The following is a 24,723-nucleotide window of genomic DNA, read 5'->3' on the forward strand; positions in this document are numbered from 1 at the left end:
GGAAAGTTGGTATTCCTCTTGAGTCGAAGCCAGGGACTATTCTCTCATCTCGAGTTGATTTGGGATGCATGGAGCCCTTTCATGTTGCTCCAGTGACCTCAGGATCCCTCTAGACTTGAGACAGTGATCTTGAGTTTTCTCTGGAGTGCCATCAAGGAAATCAAGGCTCCTTTCACGTTTGATGTGGAACACGGAATTGCTCTGCACGCAGTGCAGGGGATTCGGGCCTCATGTCGCGGCGAGGGGGAAGTCTCATGGTTTTTCTCGAGTTGCGGCCGGAACCTGGGGTATATTCTCGATTTACCACGGAGATGGCCCTTCCAGACACGTGTTTGTTCAGCGACGTCAGGACTCCTGCCTAGGTGCAAGGGACACCTCGGGATTCTCCTCGAGTCTTGGCATGGCAATTGGGACGCGTCTCCACGTGAGGCGGGAGACCCAGGGTCCCTTTCCATGTGCCACAGGGATCCTGGGACTCCTATCCATTTTCAAGAGGAGTCAGGCATCGTCTCCTTTGGAAGCGTTGATCTCCGCGGACCTCTCGAGTTTTCAAAGGATGTGAGGCCTCCGGTCGCGATGAGGCGGAGGACTAGGTCTTTCTCTGTCGTCTCCACCGGGGATTCAGACATCCCTTCGTCTTGGGAGATGCAAGACGCGCCTGCATTCAATTCACTGCAGGGATATACGGCCTTACTACGAGTCAGAACATGTCGGTGTCCATTCCACTTGAGGCCACAAACTCAGGGTCCCTCTCACATACCTGTAGCTGAGAGAAGCCTCCTCTTGACGTGCTTGTGGTAAGTTGGTATTGCTCTTGAGTCGAAGCCAGGGACTAAGCTCTCATCTCGAGTTGATTTGGCGTCCACGGAGCCCTTTCGCGTTTCTACAGTGACCTCAGGATCCCTCTAGACTTGAGACAGTGATCTTGCTTTTTCTCTGGAGTGCCATCAAGGAAATCAAGCCTCCTTTCATGTTTCATGTGGTTCACGGAATTGCTCTGCACACAGTGCAGGGGAATCGGGCCTCATCTCACGGCGACCGGGAAGTCTCATGGTTTTTCTCGAGGTGCGGCCGGAACCTGGGGTATATTCTCGAGTTACGACGGGGAGGGCCCTTCCAGACATGTGTTTGTTCAGCGACCTCAGGACTCCTGCCTAGATGCGAGGGACACCTCAGGATTCTCCTCGAGTCTTGGCATGGCAATTGGGACGCGTCTCCACGTGAGGTGGGAGACCCAGGGTCCCTTTCCACGTGCCACAGGGATCCTGGGACTCCTATCCATTTTCAAGAGGAGTCAGGCATCGTCTCCTTTGGAAGCATTGATCTCCGCGGACCTCTCGAGATTTCAAAGGATGTGAGGCCTCCGGGCGCGATGAGGCGGAGAACTAGGTCTTTCTCTGTGGTCTCCACAGGGGATTCAGACACCCCTTCGTCTTGGGAGATGCAAGTCGAGCCTGCATTCAATTCATTGCAGGGATATCTGCCCATACTTCGAGTCAGAGCATCACGGTGTCCATTCCACTTGAGGCCACAAACTCAGGGTCCCTCTCACATACATGTAGCTGAGAGAAGCCTCCTCTTGAGGTGCTTATGGAAAGTTGGTAATCCTCTTGAGTCGAAGCCAGGGACTAAGTTCTCATCTCGAGTTGATTTGGGGTCCACAGAGCCCTTTCTTGTTGCTACAGTGACCGGAGGATCCCTCTAGACTTGAGACAGTTATCTTGGGTTTTCTCTGGAGTGCCATCAAGGAAATCAAGGCTCCTTTCACGTTTGATGTGGAACACGGAATTGCTCTGCACACCATGCGGGGAATCAGGCTTCATCTCGCGGCGAGGGGGAAGTCTCATGGTTTTTCTCGAGTTGCGGCCGGAACCTTGGGTATATTCTCGAGTTACAAAGGGGATGTCCCTTCCATACACGTGTTTGTTCAGCGACGTCAGGACTCCTGCCTAGGTGCGAGGGACACCTCGGGATTCTCCTCGAGTCTTGGCATGGCAATTGGGACGCGTCTCCACGTGAGGCGGGAGACCCAGGGGCCCTTTCCACGTGCCACAGGGATCCTGGGACTCCTATCCATTTTCAAGATGAGTCAGTCATCGTCTCCTTTGGAAGCATTGATCTCCGTGGACCTCTCGAGTTTTCAAAGGATGTGAGGCCTCCGGTCGCGATGAGGCGGAGGACTAGGTCTTTCTCTGTCGTCTCCACCGGGGATTCAGACATCCCTTCGTCTTGGGAGATGCAAGACGAGCCTGCATTCAATTCACTGCAGGGATATACGGCCTTACTACGAGTCAGAACATCTCGGTGTCCATTCCACTTGAGGCCACAAACTCAGGGTCCCTCTCACATACCTGTAGCTGAGAGAAGCCTCCTCTTGACGAGCTTGTGGAAAGTTGGTATTCCTCTTGAGTCGAAGCCAGGGACTAAGCATTCATCTCGCGTTGATTTGGGGTTCACGGTGCCCTTTCGCGTTTCTACAGTGACCTCAGGATCCCTCTAGACTTGAGACAGTGATCTTGGGTTTTCTCTGGAGTGCCATCAAGGAAATCAAGGCTCCTTTCCCGTTTGATGTGGAACACGGAATTGCTCTGCATGCAGTGCAGGGGAATCGGGCCTCATCTCGTGGCGAGGGGGAAGTCTCATGGTTTTTCTAGAGTTGCGGCCAGAACCTAGGGTATATTCTCGAGTTACGATGGGGGGGGGGCCCTTCCAGACACGTGTTTGTTCAGTGACGTCAGGACTCCTGCCTACGTGCGAGGGACACGTTGGGATTCTCCTCGAGTCTTGGCATGGCAATTGGGACGCGTCTCCACGTGAGGCGGGAGACCCAGGGTTCCTTTCGACGTGCCACAGGGATCCTGGGACTCCTATCCTTTTTCAAGAGGAGTCAGGCATCGTCTCCTTTGGAAGCTTTGATCTCTGCGGACATCTCGAGTTTTCAAAGGATGTGAGGCCTCTGGTCGCGATGATGCAGAGAACTAGGTCTTTCTCTGTTGTCTCCAGAGGGGATTCAGACATCCCTTTGTCTTGGGAGATGCAAGACGAGCCTGCATTCAATTCACTGCAGGGATATCCGGCCTTACTTCGAGTCAGAGCATCTCGGTGTCCATTCCACTTGAGGCCACAAACTCAGGGTCCCTCTCACATAACTGTAGCTGAGAGAAGCCTCCTCTTGAGGTGCTTGTGGAAAGTTGTTATTCCTCTTGAGTCGAAGCCAGGGACTATTCTCTCATCTCGAGTTGATTTGGGATCCACGGAGCCCTTTCATGTTGCTCCAGTAACCTCAGGATCCCTCTAGACTTGAGACAGTGATCTTGAGTTTTCTCTGGAGTGCCATCAAGGAAATCAAGGCTCCTTTCACGTTTGATGTGGAACACGGAATTGCTCTGCACGCAGTGCAGGGGATTCGGGCCTCATGTCGCGGCGAGGGGGAAGTCTCATGGTTTTTCTCGAGTTGCGGCCGGAACCTGGGGTATATTCTCGATTTACCACGGAGATGGCCCTTCCAGACACGTGTTTGTTCAGCGATGTCAGGACTCCTGCCTAGGTGCAAGGGACACCTCGGGATTCTCCTCGAGTCTTGGCATGGCAATTGGGACGCGTCTCCACGTGAGGCGGGAGACCCAGGGTCCCTTTCCATGTGCCACAGGGATCCTGGGACTCCTATCCATTTTCAAGAGGAGTCAGGCATCGTCTCCTTTGGAAGCGTTGATCTCCGCGGACCTCTCGAGTTTTCAAAGGATGTGAGGCCTCCGGTCGCGATGAGGCGGAGGACTAGGTCTTTCTCTGTCGTCTCCACCGGGGATTCAGACATCCCTTCGTCTTGGGAGATGCAAGACGAGCCTGCATTCAATTCACTGCAGGGATATACGGCCTTACTACGAGTCAGAACATCTCGGTGTCCATTCCACTTGAGGCCACAAACTCAGGGTCCCTCTCACATACCTGTAGCTGAGAGAAGCCTCCTCTTGACGTGCTTGTGGTAAGTTGGTATTGCTCTTGAGTCGAAGCCAGGGACTAAGCTCTCATCTCGAGTTGATTTGGCGTCCACGGAGCCCTTTCGCGTTTCTACAGTGACCTCAGGATCCCTCTAGACTTGAGACAGTGATCTTGCTTTTTCTCTGGAATGCCATCAAGGAAATCAAGCCTCCTTTCATGTTTCATGTGGTTCACGGAATTGCTCTGCACACAGTGCAGGGGAATCGGGCCTCATCTCACGGCGACCGGGAAGTCTCATGGTTTTTCTCGAGGTGCGGCCGGAACCTGGGGTATATTCTCGAGTTACGACGGGGAGGGCCCTTCCAGACATGTGTTTGTTCAGCGACCTCAGGACTCCTGCCTAGATGCGAGGGACACCTCAGGATTCTCCTCGAGTCTTGGCATGGCAATTGGGACGCGTCTCCACGTGAGGCGGGAGACCCAGGGTCCCTTTCCACGTGCCACAGGGATCCTGGGACTCCTATCCATTTTCAAGAGGAGTCAGGCATCGTCTCCTTTGGAAGCATTGATCTCCGCGGACCTCTCGAGATTTCAAAGGATGTGAGGCCTCCGGGCGCGATGAGGCGGAGAACTAGGTCTTTCTCTGTGGTCTCCACAGGGGATTCAGACACCCCTTCGTCTTGGGAGATGCAAGTCGAGCCTGCATTCAATTCATTGCAGGGATATCTGCCCATACTTCGAGTCAGAGCATCACGGTGTCCATTCCACTTGAGGCCACAAACTCAGGGTCCCTCTCACATACATGTAGCTGAGAGAAGCCTCCTCTTGAGGTGCTTATGGAAAGTTGGTAATCCTCTTGAGTCGAAGCCAGGGACTAAGTTCTCATCTCGAGTTGATTTGGGGTCCACAGAGCCCTTTCTTGTTGCTACAGTGACCGGAGGATCCCTCTAGACTTGAGACAGTTATCTTGGGTTTTCTCTGGAGTGCCATCAAGGAAATCAAGGCTCCTTTCACGTTTGATGTGGAACACGGAATTGCTCTGCACACCATGCGGGGAATCAGGCTTCATCTCGCGGCGAGGGGGAAGTCTCATGGTTTTTCTCGAGTTGCGGCCGGAACCTTGGGTATATTCTCGAGTTACAAAGGGGAGGTCCCTTCCATACACGTGTTTGTTCAGCGACGTCAGGACTCCTGCCTAGGTGCGAGGGACACCTCGGGATTCTCCTCGAGTCTTGGCATGGCAATTGGGACGCGTCTCCACGTGAGGCGGGAGACCCAGGGGCCCTTTCCACGTGCCACAGGGATCCTGGGACTCCTATCCATTTTCAAGATGAGTCAGTCATCGTCTCCTTTGGAAGCATTGATCTCCGTGGACCTCTCGAGTTTTCAAAGGATGTGAGGCCTCCGGTCGCGATGAGGCGGAGGACTAGGTCTTTCTCTGTCGTCTCCACCGGGGATTCAGACATCCCTTCGTCTTGGGAGATGCAAGACGAGCCTGCATTCAATTCACTGCAGGGATATACGGCCTTACTACGAGTCAGAACATCTCGGTGTCCATTCCACTTGAGGCCACAAACTCAGGGTCCCTCTCACATACCTGTAGCTGAGAGAAGCCTCCTCTTGACGAGCTTGTGGAAAGTTGGTATTCCTCTTGAGTCGAAGCCAGGGACTAAGCATTCATCTCGAGTTGATTTGGGGTTCACGGTGCCCTTTCGCGTTTCTACAGTGACCTCAGGATCCCTCTAGACTTGAGACAGTGATCTTGGGTTTTCTCTGGAGTGCCATCAAGGAAATCAAGGCTCCTTTCCCGTTTGATGTGGAACACGGAATTGCTCTGCATGCAGTGCAGGGGAATCGGGCCTCATCTCGTGGCGAGGGGGAAGTCTCATGGTTTTTCTAGAGTTGCGGCCAGAACCTAGGGTATATTCTCGAGTTACGATGGGGGGGGGGCCCTTCCAGACACGTGTTTGTTCAGTGACGTCAGGACTCCTGCCTACGTGCGAGGGACACGTTGGGATTCTCCTCGAGTCTTGGCATGGCAATTGGGACGCGTCTCCACGTGAGGCGGGAGACCCAGGGTTCCTTTCGACGTGCCACAGGGATCCTGGGACTCCTATCCTTTTTCAAGAGGAGTCAGGCATCGTCTCCTTTGGAAGCGTTGATCTCCGCGGACCTCTCGAGTTTTCAAAGGATGTGAGGCCTCCGGTCGCGATGAGGCGGAGGACTAGGTCTTTCTCTGTCGTCTCCACCGGGGATTCAGACATCCCTTCGTCTTGGGAGATGCAAGACGAGCCTGCATTCAATTCACTGCAGGGATATACGGCCTTACTACGAGTCAGAACATCTCGGTGTCCATTCCACTTGAGGCCACAAACTCAGGGTCCCTCTCACATACCTGTAGCTGAGAGAAGCCTCCTCTTGACGTGCTTGTGGTAAGTTGGTATTGCTCTTGAGTCGAAGCCAGGGACTACGCTCTCATCTCGAGTTGATTTGGCGTCCACGGAGCCCTTTCGCGTTTCTACAGTGACCTCAGGATCCCTCTAGACTTGAGACAGTGATCTTGCTTTTTCTCTGGAGTGCCATCAAGGAAATCAAGCCTCCTTTCATGTTTCATGTGGTTCACGGAATTGCTCTGCACACAGTGCAGGGGAATCCGGCCTCATCTCACGGCGACCGGGAAGTCTCATGGTTTTTCTCGAGGTGCGGCCGGAACCTGGGGTATATTCTCGAGTTACGACGGGGAGGGCCCTTCCAGACATGTGTTTGTTCAGCGACCTCAGGACTCCTGCCTAGATGCGAGGGACACCTCAGGATTCTCCTCGAGTCTTGGCATGGCAATTGGGACGCGTCTCCACGTGAGGCGGGAGACCCAGGGTCCCTTTCGACGTGCCACAGGGATCCTGGGACTCCTATCCATTTTCAAGAGGAGTCAGGCATCGTCTCCTTTGGAAGCATTGATCTCCGCGGACCTCTCGAGATTTCAAAGGATGTGAGGCCTCCGGGCGCGATGAGGCGGAGAACTAGGTCTTTCTCTGTGGTCTCCACAGGGGATTCAGACACCTCTTCGTCTTGGGAGATGCAAGTCGAGCCTGCATTCAATTCATTGCAGGGATATCTGCCCATACTTCGAGTCAGAGCATCACGGTGTCCATTCCACTTGAGGCCACAAACTCAGGGTCCCTCTCACATACATGTAGCTGAGAGAAGCCTCCTCTTGAGGTGCTTATGGAAAGTTGGTAATCCTCTTGAGTCGAAGCCAGGGACTAAGTTCTCATCTCGAGTTGATTTGGGGTCCACAGAGCCCTTTCTTGTTGCTACAGTGACCGGAGGATCCCTCTAGACTTGAGACAGTGATCTTGGGTTTTCTCTGGAGTGCCATCAAGGAAATCAAGGCTCCTTTCACGTTTGATGTGGAACACGGAATTGCTCTGCACACCATGCGGGGAATCAGGCTTCATCTCGCGGCGAGGGGGAAGTCTCATGGTTTTTCTCGAGTTGCGGCCGGAACCTTGGGTATATTCTCGAGTTACAAAGGGGAGGTCCCTTCCATACACGTGTTTGTTCAGCGACCTCAGGACTCCTGCCTAGGTGTGAGGGACACCTCGGGATTCTCCTCGAGTCTTGGCATGGCAATTGGGACGCGTCTCCACGTGAGGCGGGAGACCCAGGGGCCCTTTCCACGTGCCACAGGGATCCTGGGACTCCTATCCATTTTCAGGAGGAGTCAGGCATCTTCTCCTTCGGAAGCATTGATCTCCGCGGACCTCTCGAGTTTTCAAAGATGTGAGGCCTTCGGTTGCGATGAGGCTGAGAACTAGGTCTTTTTCTGTGGTCTCCACAGGGGATTCAGACATCCCTTCGTCTTGGGAGATGCAAAAGGAGCCTGCATTCAATTCACTGCAGGGATATCCGGCCTTACTTCGAGTCAGAGCATCTCGGTGTCCATTCCACTTGAGGCTACAAACTCAGGGTCCCTCTCACATGCCTGTAGCTGATAGAAACCTGCTCTTGAGGTGCTTATGGAAAGTTGGTATTCCTCTTGAGTCGAAGCCAGGGACTAAGCTCTCATCTCGAGTTGATTTGGGGTCCATGGAGCCATTTCGTTTTGCTACAGTGACTTCAGGTTCCCTCTAGACTTGAGAAAGTGATCTTGGGCTTTCTCTGGAGTGCCATCAAGGAAATCAAGGCTTCTTTCAGGTTTGATGTGGAACACGGAATTGCTCTGCACGCAGTGCAGGGGAATCGGGCCTCATCTCGCGGCGAGGGGGAAGTCTCATGGTTTTTCTCGAGTTGCGGCCGGAACCTGGGGTATATTCTCGAGTTAGGACGGGGAGGGCCCTTCCAGACACGTGTTTGTTCAGCGACGTCAGGACTCCTGCCTAGGTGTGAGGGACACCTCGGGATTCTCCTCGAGTCTTGGCATAGCAAATGGGACATGTCTCCATGTGAGGCGGGCGACCCAGTGTCCCTTTCCACGTGCCACAGGGATCGTGGGACTCCTATCCATTTTCAAGAGGAGTCAGGCATGGTCTCCTTTGGAAGCATTGATCTCCGCAGCCTCTTGAATTTTCAAAGGATGTGAGGCCTCGTGTTGCAACGAGGCGGAGAACTAGGTCTTTCTCTGTAATCTCCACCGGGGATTCACACATCCCTTCGTCTTGGGAGATGTAAGACGAGCCTGCATTCAATTCACTGCAGGGATATCCGGCCTTACTTCGAGTCAGAGCATCTCGGTGTCCATTCCACTTGAGCCCACAAACTCAGGGTCCCGCTCACATACCTGTAGTTGAGAGCAGCCTCCTCTTAAGGTGCTTGTGGAAAGTTGGTATTCCTCTTGAGTCGAAGCCAGGGACTAAGTTCTCATCTCGAGTTGATTTGGGGTCCACGGAGCACTTTCATGTTGCTACAGTGACCTCAGGATCCCTCTAGACTTGAGACAGTGATCTTGGGTTTCCTCTGGAGTGCCATCAAGGAAATCAAGGCTCCTTTCACGTTTGATGTGGAACACGGAATTGCTCTGCACGCAGTGCAGGGGAATCGGGCCTCATCTCGCGGCGAGGGGGAAGTCTCATGGTTTTTCTCGAGTTGCGGCCGGAACCTGGGGTATATTCTCGAGTTACGACGGGAGGGCCCTTCCAGACACGTGTTTGTTCAGCGACGTCACGACTCCTGCCTAGGTGCGAGGGACACCTCGGGATTCTCCTCGAGTCTTGGCATGGCAATTGGGACGCGTCTCCACGTGAGGCGGGAGACCCAGCGTCCCTTTCCACGTGCCACAGGGATCCTTGCACTCCTATCCATATTCAAGAGGAGTCAGGCATCGTCTCCTTTGGAAGCATTGATCTCCGTGGACCTCTCGAGTTTTCAAAGGATGTGAGGCCTGCGGTCGCGATGAGGTGGAGGATTAAGTCTTTATCTGTCGTCTCCACACGGGATTCAGAAATCCCTTAGTCTTGGAAAATGCAAGACGAGCCTGCATTCAATTCACTGCAGGGATATCCGGCCTTACTTCGAGTCAGAGCATCTCGGTGTCCATTCCACTTGAGGCCACACCTCAGGGTCCCTCTCACATACCTGTAGCTGAGAGAAGCCTCCTCTTGAGGTGCTTGTTGAAAGTTGGTATTCCTCTTGAGTCGAAGCCAGGGACTAAGCACTCATCTCGAGTTGATTTGGGGTCCGGGGAGCCCTTTCCTGTTGCTCCAGGGACCTCAGGATCCCTCTAGACTTGAGACAGTGATCTTGGGTTTTCTCTGGAGTGCCATCAAGGAAATCAAGGCTCCTTTCAAGTTTGATGTGGGACACGGAATTGCTCTGCATGCAGTGCAGGGGAATCGGGCCTCATCTCGCGGCGAGGGGGAAGTCTCATGGTTTCTCTCGAGTTGCGGCCGGAACCTGGGGTATATTCTCGAGTTACGACGGGGAGGGCCCTTCCAGACACGTGTTTGTTCAGCGACGTCAGGACGCTTGCCTAGGTGCGAGGGACACTTCGGGATTCCCCTCAAGTATTGGCATGGCAATTGGGACGCGTCTCCACGTGAGGCGGGAGACCCAGGGTCCCTTTCCACGTGCCACAGGGATCCGGGGACTCCTATCCATTTTCAAGAGGAGTCAGGCATCGTCTCCTTTGGAAGCATTGATCTCCGCGGACCTCTCGAGATTCCAAAGGATGTGAGGCCTCCGGTCGCGTTGAGGCGGATGACTAGGTATTTGTCTGTAGTCTCCACAGGTGATTCAGACATCCCTTCGTCTTGGGAGATGCAAGACGAGCCTGCATTCAATTCACTGCAGGGATATCCGGCCTTACTTCGAGTCAGAGCATCTCGGTGTCCATTCCACTTGAGGCCACAAACTCAGGGTCCCTCTCACATACCTGTAGCTGAGAGAAGCCTCCTCTTGAGGTGCTTGTGGATAGTTGGTATTCCTCTTGAGTCGAAGCCAGGGACTAAGCTCTCATCTCGAGTTGATTTGAGGTACACGGAGCCCTTTCGTGTTGCTCCAGTGACCTCAGGATCCCTCTAGACTTGAGACAGTGATCTTGGGTTTTCTCTGGAGTGCCATCAAGGAAATCAAGGCTCCTTTCACGTTTGATGTGGGACACGGAATTGCTCTGCATGCAGTGCAGGGGAATCGGGCCTCATCTCGCAGCGAGGGGGAAGTCTCATGGTTTTTCTCGAGTTGCGGCCGGAACCTGGGATATATTCCCGAGTTACGACGGGGAGGGCCCTTCTAGACACGTGTTTATTTGGCGACGTCAGGACTCCTGCCTAGGTGCGAGGGACACCTCAGGATTCTCCACGAGTCTTGGCATGGCAATTGGGACGCGACTCCACGTGAGGAGGGAGACCCAGGGTCCCTTTCCACGTGCCACAGGGATCCTGGGACTCCTATTCTTTTTCAAGAGGAGTCAGGCATCGTCTCCTTTGGAAGTATTGATCTCCGCGGACCTCTCGAGTTTTCAATGGATGTGAGGACTCCGGACGCGATGAGGCGGAGAACTAGGTCTTTCTTGTGGTCTCCACAGGGGATTCAGACAATCCTTCGTCTTGGGAGATGCAAGACGAGCCTGCATTCAATTCACTGCAGGGATATCCGGGCTTACCTCAAGTCAGAGCATCTCGGTGTCCATTCCACTTGAGGCCACAAACTCAGGGTCCCTCTCACATACCTGTAGCTGAGAGAAGCCTCCTCTTGAGGTGATTGTGGAAAGTTGGTATTCCTCTTGAGTTGAAGCCAGGGACTAAGCTCTCATCTCGAGTTGATTTGGGGTCCACGGAGCCCTTTCGCGTTTCTACAGTGACCTCAGGATCCCTCTAGACTTGAGACAGTGATCTTGCTTTTTCTCTGGAGTGCCATCAAGGAAATCAAGCCTCCTTTCATGTTTCATGTGGATCACAGAATTGCTCTGCACACAGTGCAGGGGAATCGGGCCTCATCTCACGGCGACCGGGAAGTCTCATGGTTTTTCTCGAGGTGCGGCCGGAACCTGGGGTATATTCTCGAGTTACCACAGGGAGGGCCCTTCCAGACACGTGTTTGTTCAGCGACCTCAGGACTCCTGCCTAGGTGCGAGGGACACCTCGGTATTCTCCTCGACTCTTGGCATGGCAATTGGGATGCGTCTCCAAGTCAGGCGGGAGATCCAGGGTCCCTTTCCACGTGCCACAGGGATCCTGGGACTCCTATCCATTTTCAAGAGGAGTCAGGCATCGTCTCCTTTGGAAGCATTGATCTCCTGGGACCTCTCGAGTTTTCAAAGAATGTGAGGCATCCGGTCGCGATAAGGCGGAGAACTAGGTCTTTCTCTGTGGTCTCCACAGGGGATTCAGACATCCCTTCGTCGTGGAAGATGCAAGACGAGCCTGCATTCAATTCACTGCTGGGATATCCAGCCTTAATTCGAGTCAGAGCATCAAGGTGTCCATTCCACTTGAGGCCACAATCTCAGGGTCCCTCTCACATACCTGTAGCTGAGAGAAGCCTCCTCTTGAGGTGCTTGTGGAAAGTTGGTATTCCTCTTGAGTCGAAGCCAGGGATGAAGATCTCATCTCGAGTTGATTTGGGGTCCACGGAGCACTTTCGTGTTGCTCCAGTGACCTCAGGATCCCTCTATACTTGAGACAGTGATCTTGGGTATTCTCTGGAGTGCCATCAAGAAAATCATGGCTCCTTTCACGTTTGATGTAGAACACGGAATTGCTGGGCACGCAGGGCCGGGGAATCGGGCCTCATCTCGCGGCGAGGGGGAAGTCTCATGGTTTTTCTCGAGTTGCGCCCGGAACCTGAGGTATATTCTCGAGTTATGACTGGGAGGGCCCTTCCAGACACGTGTTTGTTCAGCGACGTCAGCACTCCTGCCTAGATGCGAGGGACACCTCAGGATTCTCCTCGAGTCTTGGCATGGCAATTGGGAGGCGTCTCCACGTGAGGCGGGAGACCCAGTGTCCCTTTCCACCTGCCACAGGGATCCTGGGACTCCTATTCTTTTTCAAGAGGAGTCAGGCATCGTCTTCTTTGGAAGCATTGATCTCCGCGGGCCTCTTGAGTTTTCAATGGATGTGAGGCCTCCGGACGCAATGAGGCGGAGAACTAGGTCTTTCTTGTGGTCTCCACAGGGGATTCAGACAACCCTTCGTCTTGGGAGATGCAAGACGAGCCTGCATTCAATTCACTGCAGGGATATCCGGCCTTACTTCGAGTCAGAGCATCTCGGTTTCCATTCCACTTGAGGCCACAAAATCAGGGTCCCTCTCACATACCTGTAGCTGAGAGAAGCCTCCTCTTGAGGTGATTGTGGAAAGTTGGTATTCCTCTTGAGTTGAAGCCAGGGACTAAGCTCTCATCTCGAGTTGATTTGGGGTCCACGGAGCCCTTTCGTGTTCCTCCAGTGACCTCAGGATCCCTATAGACTTGAGACAGTGATCTTCGGTTTTCTCTGGAGTGCCATCAAGGAAATCGAGGCTCCTTTCACGTTTGATGTGGAACACGGAATTGCTCTACACGCAGTGCAGTGGAATCGGGCCTCAACTCGCGGCGAGGGGGAAGCCTCATGATTTTTCTCGAGTTGCGGCGGGAACCTGAAGTATATTCTCGAGTTACGACGGGGAGGGCCCTTCCGACACGTGTTTGTTCAGCGATGTCAGCACTCCTGCCAAGGTGTGAGGGACACCTTGGGATTCTCCTCGAGTATTGGCATGGCAATTGGGACGCGTCTCCACGTGAGGCGGGAGACCCAGTGTCGCTTTCCACGTGCCACAAGGATCCTGGGACTCCTATCCATTTTCAAGAGGAGTCAGGCATCGTCTCCTTTGGAAGCATTGATCTCCGCAGACCTCTCGAGTTTTCAAAGGATGTGAGGCCTCTGGTCGCGTTGAGGCGGAGGACTAGGTCTTTCTCTGTGGTCTCCACAGGGGATTCAGACATCCCTTCGTCTTGGGAGATGCAAGACGAGAATTCATTCAATTCACTGCAGGGATATCCGGCCTTCCTTCGAGTCAGAGCATCTCGGTTTCCATTACACTTGAGGCCGCAAACTCAGGGTCCCTCTCACATACCTGTAGCTGATAGAAGCCTCCTCTTGAAGTTCTTGTAGAAAGTTCGTATTACTCTTGAGTCGAAGCCAGGGACGAAGCTCTCATCTCGAGTTGATTTGGGGTCCACGGAGCCCTTTCGTGTTGCTCCATTGACCTCAGGATCCCTCTATACTTGAGACAGTGATCTTGGGTTTTCTCTGGAGTGCCATCAAGAAAATCATGGCTCCTTTCACGTTTGATGTGGAACACGGAATTGCTGGGCACGCAGGTCAGGGGAATCGTGCCTCATCTCGCGGCGAGGGGGAAGTCTCATGGTTTTTCTCGAGTTGCGCCCGGAACCTGAAGTATATTCTCGAGTTATGACGGGGAGGGCCCTTCCAGACACGTGTTTGTTCAGCGACGTCAGCACTCCTGCCTAGATGCGAGGGACACCTCAGGATTCTCCTCGAGTCTTGGCATGGCAATTGGGAGGCGTCTCCACGTGAGGCGGGAGACCCAGGGTCCCTTTCCACGTGCCACAGGGATCCTGGGACTCCTACTCTTTTTCAAGAGGAGTCAGGCATCGTCTCATTTGGAAGCATTGATCTCCGCGGACCTCTCGAGTTTTCAAAGGATGTGAGGCCTGCCGTGGCGATGAGGCTGAGAACTAGGTCTTTCTTGTGGTCCCCACAGGGGATTCAGACATCCCTTCGTCTTGGGAGATGCAAGACGAGCCTGCATTCAATTCACTGCAGGGATATCCGGCCTTACTTCGAGTCAGAGAATCTCGGTGTCCATTCCACTTGAGGCCACAAACTCAGGGTCCCTCTCACATACCTGTAGCTGAGAGCAGCCTCCTCTTGAGGTGCTTGTGGAAAGTTGGTATTCCTCTTGAGTCGAAGCCAGGGACTAAGCTCTCATCTCGAGTTGATTTGGGGTCCACGGAGCCCTTTCGTGTTGCTACAGTGACCTCAGGATCCCTCTAGACTTGAGACAGTGATCTTCGGTTTTCTCTGGAGTGACATCAAGGAAATCAAGGCTCCTTTCACGTTTGATGTGGAACACGGAATTGCTCTGCACGCAGTGCAGGGGAATCGGGCTTCATTTCGCGGCGAGGGTGAAGTCTCATGGTTTTTCTCGAGTTGCGCCCAGAACCTGGGGTATATTTTCGAGTTTCGACGGGGAGGGCCCTTCCAGACACTTGTTTGTGCAGCGACGTCAGGACTCCTGCCTAGGTGCGAGGGACACCTCGGGATTCTCCTCGAGTCTTGGCATGGCAATTGGGACACGACTCCATGTCAGGCGGGATACCCAGGGTCCCTTTCCCCGTGCCACAGGGATCCTGGGTCTCCTATCCATTTTCAAGAGGAGTCAGGCATCGTCTCCTTTGGAAGCATTGATCTCCGCAGACCTCTCGAGTTTTCAAAGGATGTGAGGCCTCCGGTCGTGATGAGGCGGAGAACTAGGTCTTTCTCTGTGGTCTCCACACGGGATTCAGACATCCCTTCGTCTTGGGAGATGCAAGACAAGCCTGCATTCAATTCACTGCAGGAATATCCGGCCTTACTTCGAGTCAGAGCATCTCGGTGTCCATTCCACTTGAGGCCACAAACTCAGGGTCCCTCTCACATACCTGTAGCTGAGAGAAGCCTCTTCTTGAGGTGCTTGTTTCAAGTTGGTATTCCTCTTGAGTCGAAGCCAGGGACTAAGCTCTCATCTCGAGTTGATTTGGGGTCCACGGAGCCCTTTCGTGTTGCTCCAGTGACCTCAGGATCCCTCTAGACTTGAGACAGTGATCTTGGGTTTTCTCTGGAGTGCCATCAAGGAAATCAAGGCTCCTTTCACGTTTGATATGGAACACGGAATTGCTTTGCACGCAGTGCAGGGGTATCGGGCCTCATCTCGCGGCGAGGGGGAAGTCTCATGGTTTTTCTCGAGTTGCGGCCGGAACCTGGGGTGTATTCTCGAGTTATGACAGCGTGGGCCCTTCCAGACACGTGTTTGTTCAGCGACGTCAGGACTCCTGCCTAGGTGCGAGGGACACCTCGGGATTCTCCTCGAGTCTTGGCATGGCAATTGGGACACGTCTCCACGTGAGGCGGGAGACCCAGGGTCCCTTTCCACGTGCCACAGGGTTCCTGGGACTCCTATCCATTTTCAAGAGGAGTCAGGCATCGTCTTCTTTGGAAGCATTGATCTCCGCGGACCTCACGAGTTTTCAAAGGATGTGAGGCCTCCGGTCGCGATGAGGCGGAGGACTAGGTCTTTCTCTGTGGTCTCCACAGGGGATTCAGACAACCCTTCGTCTTGGGAGATGCAAGACGAGCCTGCATTCAATTCACTGCAGGGATATCTGGCCTTACTTCGAGTCAGAGCATCTCGGTGTCCATTCCACTTGAGGCCACAAACTCAGGGTCCCTCTCACATACCTGTAGCTGAGAGAAGCCTCCTCTTGAGGTGCTTGTGGAAAGTTGGTATTCTTCTTGAGTCGAAGCCAGGGACTAAGCTCTCATCTTGAGTTGATTTGGGGTCCACGGAGCCCTTTCGTGTTGCTCCAGTGACCTCAGGATCCCTCTAGACTTGAGACAGTGATCTTGGGTTGTCTCTGGAGTGTCATCAAGGAAATCAAGGCTCCTTTCACGTTTGATGTGGAACACAGAATTGTTCTGGACGCAGTGCAGGGGAATCGGGCCTCATCTCGCGGCGAGGGGGAAGTCTCATGGTTTTTCTGGAGTTGCGGCCGGAACCTGGGGTATATTCTCGAGTTACGATGGGGAGGTCCCTTCCATACACGTGTTTGTTCAGCGACGTAAGGACTCCAGCCTAGGTGCGAGGGACACCTAGGGATTCTCCTCGAGTCTTGGCATGGCAATTGGGACGCGTCTCCACGTGAGGCGGGAGACCCAGGGTCCCTTTCCACGTGCCACAGGGATCCTGGGACTCCCATCCATTTTCAAGAGGAGTCAGGCATCGTCTCCTTTGGAAGCATTGATCTCCACGGACCTCTCGAGTTTTCAAAGAATGTGAGGCCTCCGGTCGCAATGAGGGGGAGGACTAGGTCTTTCTCTGTGGTCTCCACAGGGGATTCAGACATCCCTTCGTCTTGGGAGATGCAAGCCGAGCCTCCATTCAATTCACTGAAGGGATATCTGGCCTTACTTCGAGTCAGAGCATCTCGGTGTCCATTCCACTTGAGGCCACAAACTCAGGGTCCCTCTCACATACCTATAGCTGAGAGAAGCCTCCTCTTGAGGTGCTTGTGGCAAGATGGTATTCCTCTTGAGTCGAAGCCAGGGACTAAGCTCTCATCTCGAGTTGATTTGGGGTCCACGGAGACCTTTCGTGTTGCTACAGTCACCTGAGGATCCCTGTAGACTTGAAAAAGTGATCTTGGGTTTTCTCTGGAGTGCCATCAAGGAAATCAAGGCTACTTTCACGTTTGATGTGGACAACGGAATTCCTCTGCACGCAGTGCAGGGGAATCGGGCCTCATCTCGCAGCGAGGGGAAGTCTCATGGTTTTTCTCGAGTTGCGGCCGGAACCTGGGGTATATTCTCGAGTTACGACGGGGAGGGACCTTCCAGACACGTGTTTGTTCAGCGACGTCAGGACTCCTGCCTAGGTGAGAGGGACACCTCGGGATTCTCCTCGAGTCTTGGCATGGCAATTGGGACGCGTCTCCACATGAGGCGGGAGAACCAGGGTCCCTTTCCACGTGCCACAGGGATCCTGAGACTCCTAGCCATTTTCAAGAAGATTCAGTCATCGTCTCTTTGGAAGAATTGATCTCCGCGGACCTCACGAGTTTTCAATGGATGTGAGGCCTCCGGTAGCGATGAGGCGGAGAACTAGGTCTTTCTCTTTTGTCTCCACAGGGGATTCAGACATCCTTTCGTCTTGGGAGATGCAAGACGAGCCTGCATTCAATTCACTGCAGGGATATCCGGCCTTACTTCGAGTCAGAGCATCTCGGTGTCCATTCCACTTGAGGCCACAAACTCAGTGTCCCTCTCACATACCTGTAGCTGAGAGAAGCCTCCTCTTGAGGTGCTTGTGGAAAGTTGGTATACCCCTTGAGTCGAAGCCAGGGACTAAGCTCTCATCTCGAGTTAATTTGGGGTCCACAGAGCCCTTTCTTGTTGCTACAGTGACCTCAGGATCCCTCTAGACTTGAGACAGTGATCTTGGGTTTTCTCTGGAGTGCCATCAAGGAAATCAAGGCTCCTTTCACGTTTGATGTGGAACACGGAATTGCTCTGCACGCAGTGCAGGGGAATCGGGCCTCATCTCGCGGCGAGGGGGAAGTCTCATGGTTTTTCTCGAGTTGCGGCCGGAACCTAGGGTATATTCTCGTGTTACGACGGGAGGGCCCTTCCATACACGTGTTTGTTCAGCGACGTCAGGACTCCTGCCTAGATGCGAGGGACACCTCGGGATTCTCCTCGAGTCTTGGCATGGCAATTGGGACGCGTCTCCACGTGAGGCGGGAGACCCAGGGTCCCTTTCCACGTGCCACAGGGATCCTTGCACTCCTATCCATTTTCAAGAGGAGTCAGGCATCGTCTCCTTTGGAAGCATTGATCTCCGCAGACGTCTCGAGTTTTCAAAGGATGTGAGGCCTGCGGTTGTGATGAGGTGGAGGACTTAGTCTTTATCCGTCGTCTCCACATGGGATTCAGAAATCCCTTAGTCTTGGAAAATGCAAGACGAGCCTGCATTCAATTCACTGCAGAGATATCCGGCCTTACTTCAAGTCAGAGCATCTCGGTGTCCATTCCACTTGAGGCCACAAACTCAGCGTCCCTCTCACATACCTGTAGCTGAGAGAAGCCTCCTCTTGAGGTGCTTGTGGAAAGTTGGTATTCCCCTTGAGTCGAAGCCAGGGACTAAGCTCTCATCTCGAGTTGATTTGGGGTCCACGGAGCCCTTTCGTGTTGCTACAGTGACCTCAGCATCCCTCTAGACTTGAGACAGTGATCTTGGGTTTTCTCTGGAGTGCCATCAAGGAAATCAAGGCTCCTTTCATGTTTGATGGGGAACACGGAATTGCTCTGCACGCAGTGCAGTGGAATCGGGCCTCATGTTGTAGCGAGGGGGAATTCTCATGGTTTTTCTTGAGTTGCGGCCGGAACCTGGGGTAAAATCTCGAGTTACGACGGCGAGGGCCTTTCCAGACACGTGTTTGTTCAGCGACGTCAGGACTCCTGCCTAGGTGCGAGGGACACTTCTGGATTCTCCTCGAGTCTTGGCATGGCAATTGGGATGCATCTCCACGTGAGGCGGGAGACCCAGGGTCCCTTTCCACGTGCCACAGGGATCCGGGGACTCCTATCCATTTTCAAGAGGAGTCAGGCATCGTCTCCTTTGGAAGCATTGATCTCCGCAGACCTCTCGAGTTTTCAAAGGATGTGAGGCCTCCGGTCGTGATGAGGCAGAGAACTACGTCTTTCTCTGTGGTCTCCACAGGGGATTCAGACAATCCTTCGTCTTGGGAGATGCAAGACGAGCCTGCATTCAATTCACTGCAGGGATATCCGGCCTTACATCGAGTCAGAGGATCTCGGTGTCCATTCCACTTGAAGCCACAAACTCAGGGTCCCTCTCACATACCTGTAGCTGAGAGAAGCCTCCTCTTGAGGTGCTTGTGGAAAGTTGGTATTCCTCTTGAGTCGAAGCCAGGAACTAAGCTCTCATCTCGAGTTGATTTGGGGTCCACGGAGCCCTTTCGTGTTGCTACAGTGACCTCAGGATCCCTCTAGACTTGAGACAGTGATCTTGGGTTTTCTCTGGAGTGCCATCAAGGAAATCAAGGCTCCTTTCACGTTTGATGGGGAACACGGAATTGCTCTGCACGCAGTGCAGTGGAATCGGGACTCATGTTGCAGCGAGGGGGAAGTCTCATGGTTTTTCTCGAGTTGCAGCCGGAACCTGGGGTATAATCTCGAGTTATGACGGCGAGGGCCCTTCCAGACACGTGTTTGTTCAGCGACGTCAGGAAACCTGCCTAGGTGCGAGGGACACTTCTGGATTCTCCTCGAGTCTTGGCATGGCAATCGGGACGCGCCTCCACGTGAGGCGGGAGACCCAGGGTCCCTTTCCACGTGCCACAGGGATCCTGGGACTCCTATCCATTTTCAAGAGGAGTCAGGCATCGTCTCCTTTGGAAGCATTGATCTCCGCAGACCTCTCGAGTTTTCAAAGGATGTGAGGCCTCCGGTCGCGATGAGGCCGAGAACTAGGTCTTTCTCTGAGGTCTCCACAGGGGATTCAGACATCCCTTCATCTTGGGAGATGCAAGACGAGCCTGCATTCAATTCACTGCAGGGATATCCGGCGTTACTTCGAATCAGTGCATCTCGTTGTCCATTCCACATGAGGCCACAAACTCAGGGTCCCTGTCACATACCTGTAGCTGAGACAAGCCTCCTCTTGAGGTGCTTGGGGAAAGTTGGAATTCCTCTTGATTCGAAGCCAGGGACTAAGCTTTCATCTCGAGTTGATTTGGGGTCCACGGAACCTTTTCTTGTTGCTACAGTGACCTCAGGATCCCTCTAGACTTGAGACAGTGATCTTGGGTTTTCTCTGGAGTGCCATCAAGGAAATCATGTCTCCTTTCACGTTTGATGTGGAACAATGAATTGCTCTGCATGCAGTGCAGGGGAATCGGGCCTCATTTCGCGGCGAGGGGGAATTCTCATGGTTTTTCTCCACTTGTGGCCGCAACCTGGGGTATATTCTCGAGTTACAACGGGGGGGGATCCTTCCAGACACGTGTTTCTTCAGCGAAGTCAGGACTCCTGCCTAAGTGCGAGGGTCACTTCGGGATTCTCCTCGAGTCTTGGCATGGCAATTGGGACCCGTCTCCACGTGAGGCGGGAGACCCAGGGGCCCTTTCCAAATGCCACACGGATCCTGGGACTCCTATCCATTTTCAAGAGGAGTCAGGTATCGTCTCTTTGAAAGCATTGATCTCCGCGGACCTCACGAGTTTTCAAAGGATGTGAGGCCTCCGGTCGCGATGAGGCAGAGAACTAGGTCTTTCTCTGTGGTCTCCACAGGGGATTCAGACATTCCTTCGTCTTGGGAGATGCAAGATGAGCCTGCATTAAATCACTGCAGGGATATCCGGCCTTACTTCGAGTCAGAGCATCTCGGTGTCCATTCCACTTGAGGCCACAAACTCAGGGTCCCTCTCACATACCTGTAGCTGAGAGAAGCCTCCTCTTGAGGTGCTTGTTTCAAGTTGGTATTCCTCTTGAGTCGAAGCCAGGGACTAAGCTCTCATCTCGAGTTGATTTGGGGTCCACGGAGCCCTTTCGTGTTGCTACAGTGACCTCAGGATCCCTCTAGACTTGAGACAGTGATCTTGGGTTTTCTCTGGAGTGCCATCAAGGAAATCAAGGCTCCTTTCACGTTTGATGTGGAACACGGAATTGCTCTGCACGCAGTGCAGGGGAATCGGGCCTCATCTCGGGGCGAGGGGGAAGTCTCATGGTTTTTCTCGAGTTGCGGCCAGAACCTGGGGTATATTCCCGAGTTACGACGGGGAGGGCCCTTCCAGACACTTGTTTGTTCAGCCACGTTAGGACTCCTGCCTAGGTGCGAGGGACACCTCGGGATTCTCCTCGAGTCTTGGCATGGCAATTGGGACCCGTCTCCACGTGAGGCGGGAGACCCAGTGTCCCTTTCCATGTGCCACAGGGATCCTTGGACTCCTATCCATTTTCAAGAGGAGTCAGGCATCGTCTCCTTTGGAAGCATTGATCTCCGCGGACCTCTCGAGTTTTCAAAGGATGTGAGGCCTCCTTTCGCGTTGAGGCGGAGGACTAGGTCTTTCTCTTTTGTCTCCACATGGGATTCAGACAACCCTTCTTCTTGGGAGATGCAAGACAAGCCTGCTTTCAATTCACTGCAGGGATATCCGGCCTTACTTCGAGTCAGAGCATCTCGGTGTCCATTCCACTTGAGGCCACAAACTCAGGGTCCCTCTCACATACCTGTAGCTGAGAGAAGCCTCCTCTTGAGGTGCTTGTGGAAAGTTGGTATTCCTCTTGATTCAAAGCCAGGGACTAAGCTCTCATCTCGAGTTGATTTGGGGTCCGCGGAGCCCTTTCCTGTTGCTCCACTGACCTCAGGATCCCTCTAGACTTGAGACAGTGATCTTGGGTTTTCTCTTGAGTGCCATCAAGGAAATCAAGGCTCCTTTCACGTTTGATGTGGAACACGGAATTGCTCTGCACGCAGTGCAGGGGAATCGGGCCTCATCTCGCGGCGAGGGGGAAGTCTCATGGTTTTTCTCGAGTTGCGGCCAGAACCTGGGTTATATTCTCGAGTTACGACGGGAGGGCCCTTCCAGACACGTGTTTGTTCAGCGACTCAGGACTCCTGCCTAGGTGCGAGGGACACCTCGGGATTCTCCTCGAGTCTTGGCATGGCAATTGGGACGCGTCTCCACGTGAGGCGGGAGACCCAGCGTCCCTTTCCACGTGCCACAGGGATCCTTGCACTCCTATCCATTTTCAAGAGGAGTCAGGCATCGTCTCCTTTGGAAGCATTGATCTCCGCGGACCTCTCGAGTTTTCAAAGGATGTGAGGCCTGCGGTCGTGATGAGGTGGAGGACTAAGTCTATATCTGTCATTTCCACATGGGATTCAGAAATCCCTTAGTCTTGGAAAATGCAAGACGAGCCTGCATTCAATTCACTGCAGAGATATCCGGCCTTACTTCAAGTCAGAGCATCTCGGTGTCCATTCCACTTGAGGCCACAAACTCAGCGTCCCTCTCACATACCTGTAGCTGAGAGAAGCCTCCTCTTGAGGTGCTTGTGGAAAGTTGGTATTCCCCTTGAGTCGAAGCCAGGGACTAAGCTCTCATCTCGAGTTGATTTCGGGTCCACGGAGCCCTTTCTTGTTGCTACAGTGACCTCAGGGTCCCTCCAGACTTGAGACAGTGATCTTGGGTTTTCTCTGGAGAGCCATCAAGGAAATCAAGGCTCCTTTCACGTTTGATGGGGAACACGGAATTGCTCTGCATGCAGTGCAGGGGAATCGGGCCTCATCTCGGGGCGAGGGGGAAGTCTCATGGTTTTTCTCAAGTTGCGGCCGGAACCTCGGATATATTCCCGAGTTACGACGGGGAGGGCCCTTCCAGACACGTGTTTGTTCAGCGACGTCAGGACTCCTGCCTAGGTGCGAGGGACACCTCGGGATTCTCCTCGAGTCTTGGCATGGCAATTGGGACGCGTCTCCACGTGAGGCGGGAGACCCAGGGTCCCTTTCCACGTGCCACAGGGATCCGGGGACTCTTATCCATTTTCAAGAGGAGTCAGGCATCGTCTCCTTTGGAAGCATTGATCTCCGCGGACCTCTCGAGATTACAAAGGATGTGAGGCCTCCGGTCGCGTTGAGGCGGATGACTAGGTATTTGTATGTGGTCTCCACAGGTGATTCAGACATCCCTTCGTCTTGGGAGATGCAAGACGAGCCTGCATTCAATTCATTGCAGGGATATCCGGCCTTCCTTCGAGTCAGAGCATCTCGGTGTCCATTCCACTTGAGGCCACAAACTCAGGGTCCCTCTCACATACCTGTAGCTGAGAGAAGCCTCCTCTTGAGGTGCTTGTGGAAAGTTGGTATTCCTCTTGAGTCGAAGCCAGGGACTAAGCTCTCATCTCGAGTTGATTTGAGGTACACGGAGCCCTTTCGTGTTGCTCCAGTGACCTCAGGATCCCTATAGACTTGAGACAGTGATCTTGGGTTTTCTCTGGAGTGTCATCAAGGAAATCAAGGCTCTTTTCACGTTTGATGTGGGACACGGAATTGCTCTGCATGCAGTGCAGGGGAATCGGGCCTCATCTCGCAACTAGGGGGAAGTCTCATGGTTTTTCTCGAGTTGCGGCCGGAACCTGGGATATATTCCCGAGTTACGACGGGGAGGGCCCTTCTAGACACGTGTTTATTCGGCGACGTCAGGACTCCTGCCTAGGTGCAAGGGACACCTCGGGATTCTCCACGAGTCTTGGCATGGCAATTGGGACGCGACTCCACGTGAGGCAGGAGACCCAGGGTCCCTTTCCACGTGCCACAGGGATCCTGGGACTCCTATCCATTTTCAAAAGGAGTCAGGCATCGTCTCCTTTGGAAGCATTGATCTCTGCAGACCTCTCGAGTTTTCAAAGGATGTGAGGCCTCCGGTCGGGATGAGGCGGAGGACTAGGTCTTTCTCTGTCGTCTCCACAGGGGATTCAGACATCCCTCGTCTTGGGAGATGCAAGAGTAGCCTGAATTCAATTCACTGTTGGGATATCCAGCCTTACTTCGAGTCAGAGCATCTCGGTGTCCATTCCACTTGAGGCCACAAACTCAGGGTCCCTCTCACATACCTGTAGCTGAGAGAAGCCTCCTCTTGAGGTGCTTGTGGAAAGTTGGTATTCCTCTTGAGTCGAAGCCAGGGACTAAGCTCTCATCTCGAGTTGATTTGGGGTCCATGGAGCCCTTTCGTGTTGCTCCCGTGACCTCAGGATCCCTCTAGACTTGAGACAGTGATCTTGGGTTTTCTCTGGAGTGCCATCAAGGAAATCAAGGCTCTTTTCACGTTTGATGTGGAACACGGAATTGCTCTGCACGCAGTGCAGTGGAATCGGGTCTCATCTCGCGGCGAGGGGGAAGTCTAATGGTTTTTCACGAGTTGCGGCCGGAACCTGGGGTATATTCTCGAGTTACGACAAGGAGGGCCCTTCCAGACAGGTGTTTGTTCAGCGACGTCAGGACTCCTTCCTAAGTGCGAGGGACACCTCGGGATTCTCCTCGAGTCTTGGCATGGCAATTGGGACGCGTCTCGACGTAAGGTGGGAGACCCAGGGTCCCTTTCCAAGTGCCACAGGGATCCTGGGACTCCTATCCATTTTCAAGAGGAGTCAGGCATCGTCTCCTTTGGAAGCATTGATCTCCGCGGACCTCTCGAGTTTTCAAAAAATGTGAGGCCTCCGCTCGCGATGAGGCGGAGAATTATGTCTTTCCCTGTGGTCTCCACAGGGGATTCAGACATCCCTTCGTCTTGGGAGATGCAAGACGAGCCTGCATTCAATTCACTGCAGGGATATCCGGCCTTACTTCGAGTCAGAGCATCTCGGTGTCCATTCCACTTGAGGCCACAAACTCAGGGGCCCTCTCACATACCTGTAGCTGAGAGAAGCCTCCTCTTGAGGTGCTTGTGGAAACTTGGTATTCCTCTTGAGTCGAAGCCAGGGACTAAGCTCTCATCTCGAGTTGATTT

Source organism: Dama dama, chromosome 31, assembly GCF_033118175.1.
Source record: "Dama dama isolate Ldn47 chromosome 31, ASM3311817v1, whole genome shotgun sequence".
NCBI lineage: Eukaryota > Metazoa > Chordata > Mammalia > Artiodactyla > Cervidae > Dama > Dama dama.